This window comes from Cryptomeria japonica, chromosome 7 (genome assembly GCF_030272615.1).
Source record: "Cryptomeria japonica chromosome 7, Sugi_1.0, whole genome shotgun sequence".
NCBI classification, from domain to species: domain Eukaryota; kingdom Viridiplantae; phylum Streptophyta; class Pinopsida; order Cupressales; family Cupressaceae; genus Cryptomeria; species Cryptomeria japonica.
Window position 1 is genome coordinate 545459206 of NC_081411.1, and position 12044 is coordinate 545471249.

The window sequence follows — 12044 nt, forward strand, 5'->3', positions numbered from 1 at the left end:
CCTAGAAAGAAAATAAAAATCAAAGCATATGATGAAGAAGAGCGATCCTCTAAGGGAACAGTGATATTACCACTCAGGAGAGGACCGGTTCAAAGAGATACAGTTTGTCAAGTCCTAGACTTGACTCTATCCTACGTTCTTCTAGGAAGACCATGGATCCATGATATGCAGACAGTCTTGTTGGTAAACAGATTTGTCTTTCCTTATCTATTTAATTCAAAGCACTGTGAAGCATAGGAAAGTAAACACACTTTTACCAAACAATTGGAAAATCATCTAATTGATTAACCTCTGAATTTAGGTACAACTCCCTCTAGTGAATATTCATTCGGCTCCAAATTACATACCATCAATAGAATGCTTTTCACCAGAAAGCACTTAAAGGCAATTGCATACACCAGTCAATACAAAATAAATGCAAGCACTGATATATATATATATATATATATATATATATATATATATAATTTTCTATATAAAGCCGATAGACTTCATATGAACACTAAAACAAAATCGAAATAAAAACTTATAAAGATGAACTTAGCGAATAGTTTTCTACACATAAAGAAAGTATAACAACCCCTTCATCGAAATAGATTTACACAAAAATCAGACTTCAAAATCAAACACACAGATTTGAAACTGAAAAACAACTGTTAATAAGATATCACATTCACTAATGATCATCTACTTTCTTTATACACAAAATGTTATTAGCCAATATTAAAGATAGTCTTTCTTCAAAAAACTTAGTGAACACTTTTAAAGTCATTACATAAGATATTTATAGGTCACCAGACCCAATAGTTCTTTTTAACCCAAGTAAAATTAACTCACCAAAGTTAATAGAAAGCAACCCTAACTGTATAACCGAAATTAAAGAAAATAACTAGACACGGTAGCAAACAACTGCCAGCAGTGCTAGTCATGCACTTTGCTCAGTTTTGGTATGATCACTTAGGTTGGTGTCTTGGATAGACACCATCACCGCCTTGGCTGCACTCCACTCTTGGTGCACTTTTGAAAACTCCTGGATTATAGTTACGTGTGGCAAACTGATATGAATAACTCTTTGCTTCCAGAGCTCCTTTTTCCTCTTTCCCATTTGCACTTTATCTTTGTGTGATTTTAGATGCTCGAGGAAAATAGTGAGCATCGATTCCACTTTAGAGATCTTCGTAAAGTCTTCCATGGATAAAGTTTTCTCCATCTCGATCTATCTGATGTGGTTGTCAAACTGGTTACTCATCTGCATAGTGTCTTCCAGAGTTTCACTGTCCTCTTTAAGTAATTGAACATCCATGCAACGTAAGTCCTTCTGCATGGTCACCCTCAAGCTTGTTAACTCTCCATGTAGATTAGCTGACTCATTATAACCTTGCTCAATTATTTGGCTGCACCACTCAATACTCTCCTTGCAAATGAACATCAAATCTTCATTTAGTCCTGATACTTGGTTTTCAGCAAGAAAGTTCATAAGACCATAATGCTGAATATCCCGCATCCGCTTTGAAATCACTGCCCACTTAGATTTTTCCTTTTTCCATGAGACCAAGTCAGAATCCAAGGCTTTGGTGACCTCATTGGCATCCTTAAAAATCTAGACCAAGTCTGTTATGTAATTAGTTGCCTGATGCATGATCGAGGTGAGCCACTCTGAGAAAACCTCAGCAATCATCCTATTTCGCTGAACTTCATCCAAGAATTTCTAATTATTAGGTGATTTTGGACTAAAAGGACCTAAATGTTGAGACAACAGCAAGGGGTTGTTCTGCAAAGCATGGATATACTGGGCCATTTGCGTCAAACTTTGTTTCAACTCAGCCTTGTCCCTCTCATCTTTCTAGGTACGAAAGATAATTTGCTTGGTGGAAGTCTCCAAGTGCTTCACATCCACGGCTCTGGTTTCGATGCCCAAATCTCTTCTTTCAACAACATAGTTTGCTTCTGAAGCCATAACAACATCTTTGTTAGGCTCGGGTGTAGCAACGTCTACGGTCCAATGGTTCGTGTTTTCATCAAAGTCAATCATTGCCTCTGTTTTTAACTTTTTGGGCTTTGTGGACCTTCCCAAACATTTTCTCATGGCATCTTCCATCAATACTGAAATCAGAACTACATTCCTTTTCCTGGTGATTGAATCACTTAGCCATTTTGGTGCTAGGGTCAGTTCTTTTGAAGGCATGAGCGGAAACCTTGCTAAGGGTGGTGGCGTGGTATGGTCTATATGAGACTAGATTTCGAGTGCTCCTGAGTCCTGAAAGATAGCATCTATGTCAATTGAAACCTTGTTCGCTTTGTAAATAGGGGATGTCATCTTTCTCAGTGTTTCCTCTGGGTCCAAATTCAGAATGAGGTGAGAAACTAGTGGCTTGAAACCCTTCTTGGATCTTGATCTGGTAACTCGGCCGACAATAGAAGGCTCAATCCCGAGGTCAAGTTTCTCTTCTTTAATCCTTGCCTATGCTTTTCCTGCATCAAAAATAGGAATATTAGTCACAATAGAAGGTTTAATTGGAGTACTCCTCTTGCCACTTTTGCTTCTTGAACTGGTTACTCGTGTCGGATGAAATCGAAAAATCCTAAACCAATTCTCCATTCTGTGAATTACATTGAGAGTGCGAGACTGAATACTATCCACCATCTTCTTGCTCCAATCTACTCCCGGAAGAGGTTCATCATGGACCCATTTCATAAACTCTGAGTCAAGTATGTCTTCATCATCAGTGGTGACACTAGAGGTATCCATGGGCAATTTCATGTCATGAATTTGCTTCAAAGTTAGTCTAGACCAACTCCTTCTTCGTACTTCAAATTCATCTTGACAACCCTCCCAATAATCTTCCAACTAAGGAACATGTTGATCAGGTACCACTTTCTTCACATACTGAGCGATAAAACCCTTGCTATCAAAGTTATCCCTTTTTACAAGGGACTTCAAATGAAACCTCTTAAATTCAAGTTCAAGATTCAATGCATCAGAAACAAACCTACAACTATAATGCCCTAAATCAATGGGAAAAATTCCACTTGTGTCAGAGTCCTCACCATAATCTTTTGCAACATAAGCGAGCTGTTTAGATACTTCAATTAGAATGCAGGAATGTGAAACGTACTTGGGATGTCTAAAGTGTTCACCCATAAATCCTTCGACTCTTAAATAAGTGAAATGGCTGAACTGTATAAAGAAACTGCCATATATGTTAACAAGCTCAACTGCCTCTGGAGACATTCTTCTATGCAAATTACCTTGTAATTCAAAGGTCAGCCTCCCAGCAAAAACATCATTCCAACAGATATAATCATCAACATACACTTTCAAAGTCAGATTAGGATGATACTCATAAATCCTCATGCCTTGAACCCATTTTACATGAGACAACCCCGACCATTCTCTCACACAGGAAAGCATATATAATAGGTAAGATGAAATATAAAAATTAGGCATTCCAAGATAATTACTCAAGCCTTTGTGTAAGCTTTCCATAATAACAGTCCCGTAGTCAATAAACCGGCTTCTATCCAGAGTGACCTGAATGAAGAAATACATCTAGTCTTCCCAATAAAAAGAATGAGAATTACCCTTCACCTTGCTCACCAGTATGACCAAGTCTCAGATTGTTGGGATCAAATGTTCACGAGTTAAAGGCCTCAGTAGCCACGAGCCCCCTTTTTGGAACCTTAAGAGCCAATTTCATGCAATCAGAGTTCTATAATATTGCTTCTTCTCAGAGAAAATCCCATAAGATTTACCAATGGTCCAGTCTTCATAGGGTTCCCAGTGTGGAATACCCATGGCTACTATTACCGTCTGTCTATCAATAGACAACAAGACTTCATCATAATTTTTCCTTATGCACCTATTTCCCTTGTTGTAATGATTCATACATTCTAAGACTAACTCAGGGCAGGAAGTAGCTGTGGGAAAGGCAGCGGCTTCTAATAATCGGCTCTAAGCCACATCTCTCCTCATGGGGTCTGTGGTTGAATTCTTTACTCTCTCCAGAAAGACATCTAAATCTAGCTGAACCAGTGCTGTATCACCCAAGTCTGGTAAAGAACTTATGAGGGGGGATGAGCTCATCAATTTGGGTAAAACAAGCCTCATTTTTTGGTTTGTGGTTTTCCCAAATCAATCCTAGGCGAAGAAGGAAAGTGAAAACAAAAACAAGCAGCTAAAGAACACCTAGAGCTTTTAAAACAAACTGCAACAATTTAGAAAATTGTTTAACATATCTTCCTATGCGCTCTATAAACCCCTATCGTAGCCTTTTTTTCTTGCTCTAAAAACTCCTTCTCAAAATCTTCTCCAGAAAATAATAATCCCGACGAAACAACTACTCAGTTTTAAAAACGAGAAAATCTTACCCATCATGACTAAAGCTGCCTTCATTACTCATTGTTCGTGTGACCTTACTTTGAAATGATTGCACCAAGGTATGCCTTTAACCATTAAGTAACTTCCTCTCTGACACAACAGATCCTCACACATACTTGCCATAAACGACAGATTTCAAATTATTAGAGAAAGAAAATCCCTTCCGTCGGCGGCCATCTTTCATGTGCTCAAAGTTTGCGCCGTCACCACGTGGCAAGTCACATTTCTTTCAAGGAACCTATACATAAAACTCAAAGCCTTGCAGAATCATCACAAAATGTTATTTAATATGACAAATCTTGAACCTTGAACCTTGAACCAAAAAGGTTCAAGTTCAAAGTTCAAAGAATGCAAAATGCTGACAAGAACTAGTAAAGCTTAAATTTGCGCGGGAAGAAAAATATTTGAAATAACGCCCGTTGAACTTTGAACCTTGAACCAAAAAGGTTCAAGTTCAAGTTCAAGGTACAAGTTCAAGGTAGTGGAACCTAAAAAGGAGTGAATGACATAAGAATAAATTTAAGCAAGTTCTTGACCGATGAATTAGATAAGCATTACTTCATATAGGGACACATATGGAATGAAAATTTTATATGGGCCTAACAGTGGCTCTACATGGGGACTGGGACGTGTAAGGTACCAAGCAATGAATCACAAGATCTCTAGTTTCACAACATAACTAACTAAGGACCAACTTGCAACAAAAACAGACATAGCTAAAGTAGCACGACAAAAAAATATATGTACAAACTAACAGGGGACACCTGTTTACAATTGATACAACTTCAAATCCTGCCCATTATAAGATAGGGGAAGTTCAAAACCATCCTGATAAGAAAGTTTAAAAGAGTTGGGCCCCTTTACCTCATGAATTACATAAGGTCCCTTCCACAACGACTCAAATTTTCCATGAGCACCTTTTGGTTCTCTCCTTTTATCCCACAATAACACTAGTCCCCCTTTCATGAACTTCCTGGCCCTTGCTTTCTGATCAAAAATATTTTTAACTCTCATCTGATGTTCTGTGATCCTGTCAACCAGCTTCACTCTTTCTTCTTCAATTTTGGTTAAATACATAATCCATTTTTCAAGTGAGCTCTAGAAAAATGCATCTTCAATTACCATCTGCAATTTAGAAGCTGCTAGTTCTAAAGGAAGAGAGATTTGTGCGCCAATACCATAAACCAGTTCAAATGGTGACATTCCTATGGCCCATTTTGGTGAAGTTCGATCCACCCATAGTGCTTCATGTAGCTTCTTATGCCAATCCCTAAAATTTTCACTGACTAACTTTCTCATGATATTGATGAAGTTCTTATTACTTGATTCTACCTGACCGTTACCCTACGGATAATAATCAGAAGCATGTGCCAAAAAAATTCCATGATCATAGCAAAATAAGCTCAATTCTGATGAAGAAAAAATTGATGCATTATCTGCGACTATTTTCTGGGGGACTCCAAACATGACAAGGATATTCTCCTTAAGGAATGTACACACAATTTCTAAGGTAGTTTTCTTTATAGGGACAACTTCCACCCACTTAGTAAAATAATCTGTCGCCATTAATATGTGAGTGTGCCCTGCACTAGAAATGGGATTCAAAGGACCAATAAAATCTAGTCCCTACTGCTTAAAAGGTTCTTCAATTACCACAGGCCTCAAAGGCAAGGCGGCCAACTGGGGTTTACCTGTGAACAACTTGAATTTCTCACACTTCACCACCTAGGCGTATGCATCCCGATTAATCCCTAGCCAATAGTAACACTTTATCAAGATTTTGTTTGTAGTAACCGTAGAGGAAAAGTGCCCCCTACATGCTTCATTATGGAAAGTTTTCAATAGAGCTTCTTGATGCGGTTTATCTACACATTGGAGGAAAGTGCCATCTAACCCCTTTTTATACAATATGTTATTTGAGATAACATACTTTGTAGCTTTCAACCTCAAATTCCTTTATTCCCTAGGAGAAAGATGATCGGGATAGTCTCCATACATAAGATAATATGCCACTCTAGTGAACCAAGAATCTTGATGATCAATGAATAGGGTTAAAGGTAAATTGCCGTCCTCTTTGGACTCATTTTCTGCCATCAATCTATAGAGGCCTTGTCCTCTGACCAGTTTAGTGGGCTTGATATCTAAATTGAATTCTTGTATCTTGGAGACCCAAGATGCTCTATTGTTGATGCCAACATCTTGTTGAGTTAAAACAACCTTTACTGCAGAATTGGGAACAAAAAAAATCGCATGCAAGTGAAGTATATAATACCTGAACTGCTTCACGACTTTTACCAGCGCATAAGCCTACTTCTCTATTTGTGAGTACTTCAACTCGTGCTTCTTCGGGGGAATACTCATAAAAGAAATTGGCAGTTCCTCATTATCTTCACCCTTTTGCACCAAGATCTCAGACATAGTATGTTCTGATGCATAGCAATAAATAATAAAGTCTTTATTAAAATCTGGATTTACCAGGGTAGGCGCATGTGCAATCGCCTTCTTAATCTCTTCAAAAGATTTTCTGCCAGCTTTGTTCCACTTAAAAGCTTCCTTCTCACTCATCATATTCATGATGTACTTGGTAGTTTCAGAAAAATTAAGAATATAACATCTTAAGAAGTTCACCTGTCTAAAGAAAGACCTCACTCCATTTCTATTTGAGGGAAGACTAAGCTATTGTATCACCTTTACTCTTTGTGGATCAACTTTTACTCCTTCTTGTGAAACAATGTGTCCCAGAAGTTTTCCTTTCGTGACACCAAAGACGGACTTTTTGGGATTTAGGGATACCCCATGCTCCCTACATCTCATTAGAACTTTTCTCAAGTCCCGCACATGATGCTTCCTTTTTCTGGAGAATACAGTTAAATCATCTAAATACACCACAATAATCTTGTCTCTCAAGTGCCCAAAGGAAAGATCCATCGCTCTTTGAAAAGTTTCTCCTGCGTTACTCAAACCAAAAGGCATCCTATTATAAGCAAAGGTGCCCTAGGGAGTTATAAAGGTTGTTTTGTGTTGATCCTGCTCCGTGACACCAATCTAATTATACCCAGAGAAACCATCCAACATAGACATCATCTTCGACCCAGAAACAGTTTGTAAAATATGATCTATCGTGGGCAGAGGATAATTATCTCTTAGACTTGCTTGATTTAAGTTTCTAAAATCAACACAGATTCGTATCTCGCCATTCTTTTTCCAAGAAGGAACTATGTTCGCAATCCAGGTAGAATGGTGTAAAGGATAAATAATTCTGACCTTCAACATTTTGTCAACCTCATGAAAAATCACTTCTGCTACCTTTGGATTAAAGTTTCTTAACTTCTGTCAAAAAGGATTAACACCTGGTTTCAAAGGAATTTGATGTTGAAACTTACCATCTCTAAAGTTCTTCAAATCATCATAACTCCAAGCAAAAACATCTCTAAACTCAATTAGCAAATCAATAAATCTCTTTCTTTCTCCTTCAGAACAACATTTTCCCAAATTAACAAATTTAGGATCCTCATTGGTACCAATGTTAATTTGCTCATACTCCCCAGAGCTCTGAATCACAGGAGCTTCCTTATCTCTTCGCTTAACATATCCATCTTTCCTGTCAAAAAGACGTTCAAGCGATACTAAACCCTTTGGAATTTTATTTCCTTTTAACTACAACATCCCGTCATGTACTTCCTCTTGCGTATCAAGAGAAATCTCTTTACAATTCACCTCTGACCCTTCATAAAACAAGGATGTAAAAATATTAGCACATTGTAGAAAGTTCTGAATCTATTTATCATTTTCAAACACTTGCTAGGATTTAGAATTATCTGGCACACTAGGTCTATAAACTAGTTCAACCCTGTAAGTGTCAGTTGTGAAATCTAGGTGTAGAACTAGCAAGGCTGCAGATACTGCCAAAGAATCTACCTTTGAATTAAATTCCCTAGGAAAAGATTCAATTGAAAAAGCATTGAAAGCTTCAATCTCATCCCAGACATGATTCCTATAGTGTCTCAATCTCTCATTTTTGACTGCAAATAATCCCCTCACCTGCTTAAAAATAAGCTCTGCATCACCCCTCACCTTCAACATTTTGATTTGCAACCTCTTTCCTTCAGCCAAACCTAATAGCAAGGCCTCCTATTTGACCATATTGTTTGTGTTTTTAAAATCCAACTTAAATGAATAAGGAATGACCTTTCCACAGGGAGGTATCAACACGACCCCAGCCCCTGAACTAGAAGCTGAGCAACTCCCATCAAATTCCATAGACCAAAGTTCATTTGACTTCCCTACATCCAATAACATACTCTCATCCTGAGGGTTAGTTGTTATCATGTAATTACCAAAGCCACAATCTTGATACAAAATTTGAGATTTTGGATCATCAGAAGGAAAGACTATGTACTTAGCCATCGTTTCAGGGTGTAAAAGGACTCTCTGTTTTCTAACTGTGATCATCGCTTGAGACTAGTCCATCTTAATTTCCCCTCCCATGTCCTTACAAAAAGTGCGACTCAACAACATACCATAGCTAGCAGGAATGTCGACCACTAGGATCGTCAACTTGATTCTCTTGGTAGGATGTGCTACCAAGGCAACCTGAGCATCTTTATTTTGCCCTAATAAAGAAACCTACTTGGAGTCCATGGAGTAACATTTACCAAAGGTCTTTGTTAGGGTTAAACCTAAAGCTTTTTCTATAGCTGAAGGCATGATATTATCGGATGCTCCCAAGTCAATTATGCAATTACTCAACTTATGCCCGTTAATATATCGGGACACATAGAAAGGTTCAGGTTTATTTTCAAGGTTAGGTTCAAAAAGATTATCTTGCAGAGGGACAAACCTCATTGAATTATCAGAGTTATTTGGGCTGGACTGACATTAGCATGTGCCCATGAATCCATACTCATGGGTGTCTGGGTTTCACTTGCTAAGGAATGAGCATCATCCCCTTTAACAAATTCAACCAATCTATCTAGTTCTCTTTGGTTTAACCTTAAATACTCAGCCGGAGAAATCTGAACACAAGATGTTTTGCAAAACTCAATGATATCAAAAGGGTTAGTAAAAGAATCAAAACTTGAAGGGGCGACACCTAGAACCACTTTCGACATACCTCCATGATTGGTTAAGATTTCTTTTCCTTTCTCAGAACTATGTACGGGTGTTGTAGCATCTTGAGATTTCAAATTCTGTTGAGTTCTTGTAAGAATTGCGTATGAGGAATCTTCCAAAGATACCAACATGTTTCCTCCCCTCTCTGAGTCGGAGACATATTCCATATAATGAATTTCAGAGTCGCTAGGCATACCTTGAGATCCTTCTTCATCCGCTTCTAAGATTGTTTCTCCTTTACTAACCATTTGAGAAAAATGAACCATCTCTAGGCATGAACATCCATCATGTTCATCAGTTAAATGAAACACACAAGAATTTGTCTTAAGTGGTGGTGCTTCAATAGAAAGTCTTTGCTGAACAGGGGGCAATTGTAATTGTCTTCCTCCACCTCCTCCCTGTTGATTTGGATATCTCCTAGGAACATCTTGATATGGTTGGGAATAGGAAGTACTTGCTTTAGGAGTCTGCTTCTTTAGGGCAATTACATTATTCATTAACTGTTGAATAATAGGATCCGAGGAAGTAGTGGGTTGAGCATTGGATATTTGTACCTCTCTTTTCCATTTGCTTGTAGTGATCAAATCATCCTCTAATTCAACTGCAAGAGTTTTAGCGGTGTTGAAATCAGCAACCCTTTGCCTACAAATCAAGAAACTTATTTCTGAGGGCATTGAATTAATAAAAAACCATTTGAGATTATCATCTGAAGGTTTTTGGTTAACCGGAATCTTGTGAAGAATCTTATCAAATCTTGCTACGAAGTCCCTCATGGATTCAGGTAGTTCCTTTTCCAACTGGGATAGTTGAGCTAGAAGGAAGTGTTCATCTTTGGCTACCTTGAATCTAGCTTCAAACCTTGTCTTCAAATCCTACCAGGTTGTTATCACACTATTCGGCAAATGATAAAACCAATCAGCCGCTACTACTATCAATGTCTGGATAAACAACCTGACAGCCACATCTTCATGTTGAACCGCTATCACTCCATAGGCTACACTAAAAGCATTCAAATGCTCATCTACAGTGACCGTCCCGTCACCACTAAATTTAGGCAAATGATCCCTGGCAGCCTTTGGCAAGGGGTTAAGGTTCAAGCCTAGGTTCAACGGGCCTACAACTTCTCTCCAAGGGTTATTAGCTGCCATTGGAAGTACAATATTAAGGGGAGTAGGGTTGAATGAAATGGGTATGGCAACACCATGCAGGACCAATGCTTGACAAACTGGGGATGTAGGTGATGATAGAAAAGGAGATGAAGGTCTATTTCTTGCCCTTCATTGGGGCAAAAAGGTGGATTGGAAATTTAGATTCTACAATTCTTCAAAAATAGGATCAGAAACCCCCCCTCTCCTCCGGGATCTAGTATACGACCTGGTGTCCAGTGTGGAACAATCAGCGCAACAAACATCTGGGAATCTGGAATTGATTATCACGGACGTCGATAAAGAAAACCCTAGGGACTACTATCCGTTCAATGACTAACATAGGATGATCCGATTGTCTTTCTATCTCGCTAAGAAAAGTGTTGATTCTATCATATTCTGCTCAACTTTTTCTATGCCTCTAGGCTAGAGTATCCAGCTCTGAGGTAATGTTACTTTGTTCCTCTTGTACCCAATTTAGATTTGGTTGCAAGAAAGGCAAAAACCCTTCTAGAGGCAATGCCATTTATGGAAAACAGAGTACACTTATAATGACGATCTGATTTTATAATCAGTTATTCTTCTTCATCTCCCCAGCAGAGTTGCCAAAAACCTGTTGGTAAATAGATTTGTCTTTCCTTATCTATTTAATTCAGAGCACTGTGAAGCATAGGAAATAAAACACACTTTTACCAAACAGTTGGAAAATCATCTAATTGTTTAACCTCTGAATTTAGGTACAGCTCCCTCTAGTGAATATTCATTCGGCTCCAAATTACATACCATCAATAGAATGCTTTTCACCAGAAAGCACTTAAAGGCAATTGCATACACCAGTCAATACAAAATGAATGCAAGCACTGATATATATATAATTTTCTATATAAAGCCGACAGACTTCATATGAACACTAAAACAAAATGGAAATAAAAACTTATAAAGATGAACTTAGCGAATAGTTTTCTGCACATAAAGAAAGTATAACAACCCCTTCATTGAAATAGATTTACATAGAAATCAGACTTCAAAATCAAACACATAGATTTGAAACTGAAAACAGTTGTTAATAAGATATCAAATTCACTGATGATCATCTACTTTCTTCATACACAAAATGTTCTTAGCCAATCTTAAAGATAGTCTTTCTTCCAAAAACTTAGTGAACACTTTTAAAGTCATTACATAAGATATTTATAGGTCACCAGACCCAATAGTTCTTTTTAACCCAAGTAAAATTAACTCGCCAGAGTTAATAGAAAGAAACCCTAACTGTATAACCAAAATTAAAGAAAATAACTAGACACGCTGGCAAACAACTGCTAGCAGTGCTAGTCATGTAGTTTGCTCAGTTCCGGTGCGATCATTCGAGTTGGTGTCTTGGACAGACACCATCACCACCTTGGTTGTGC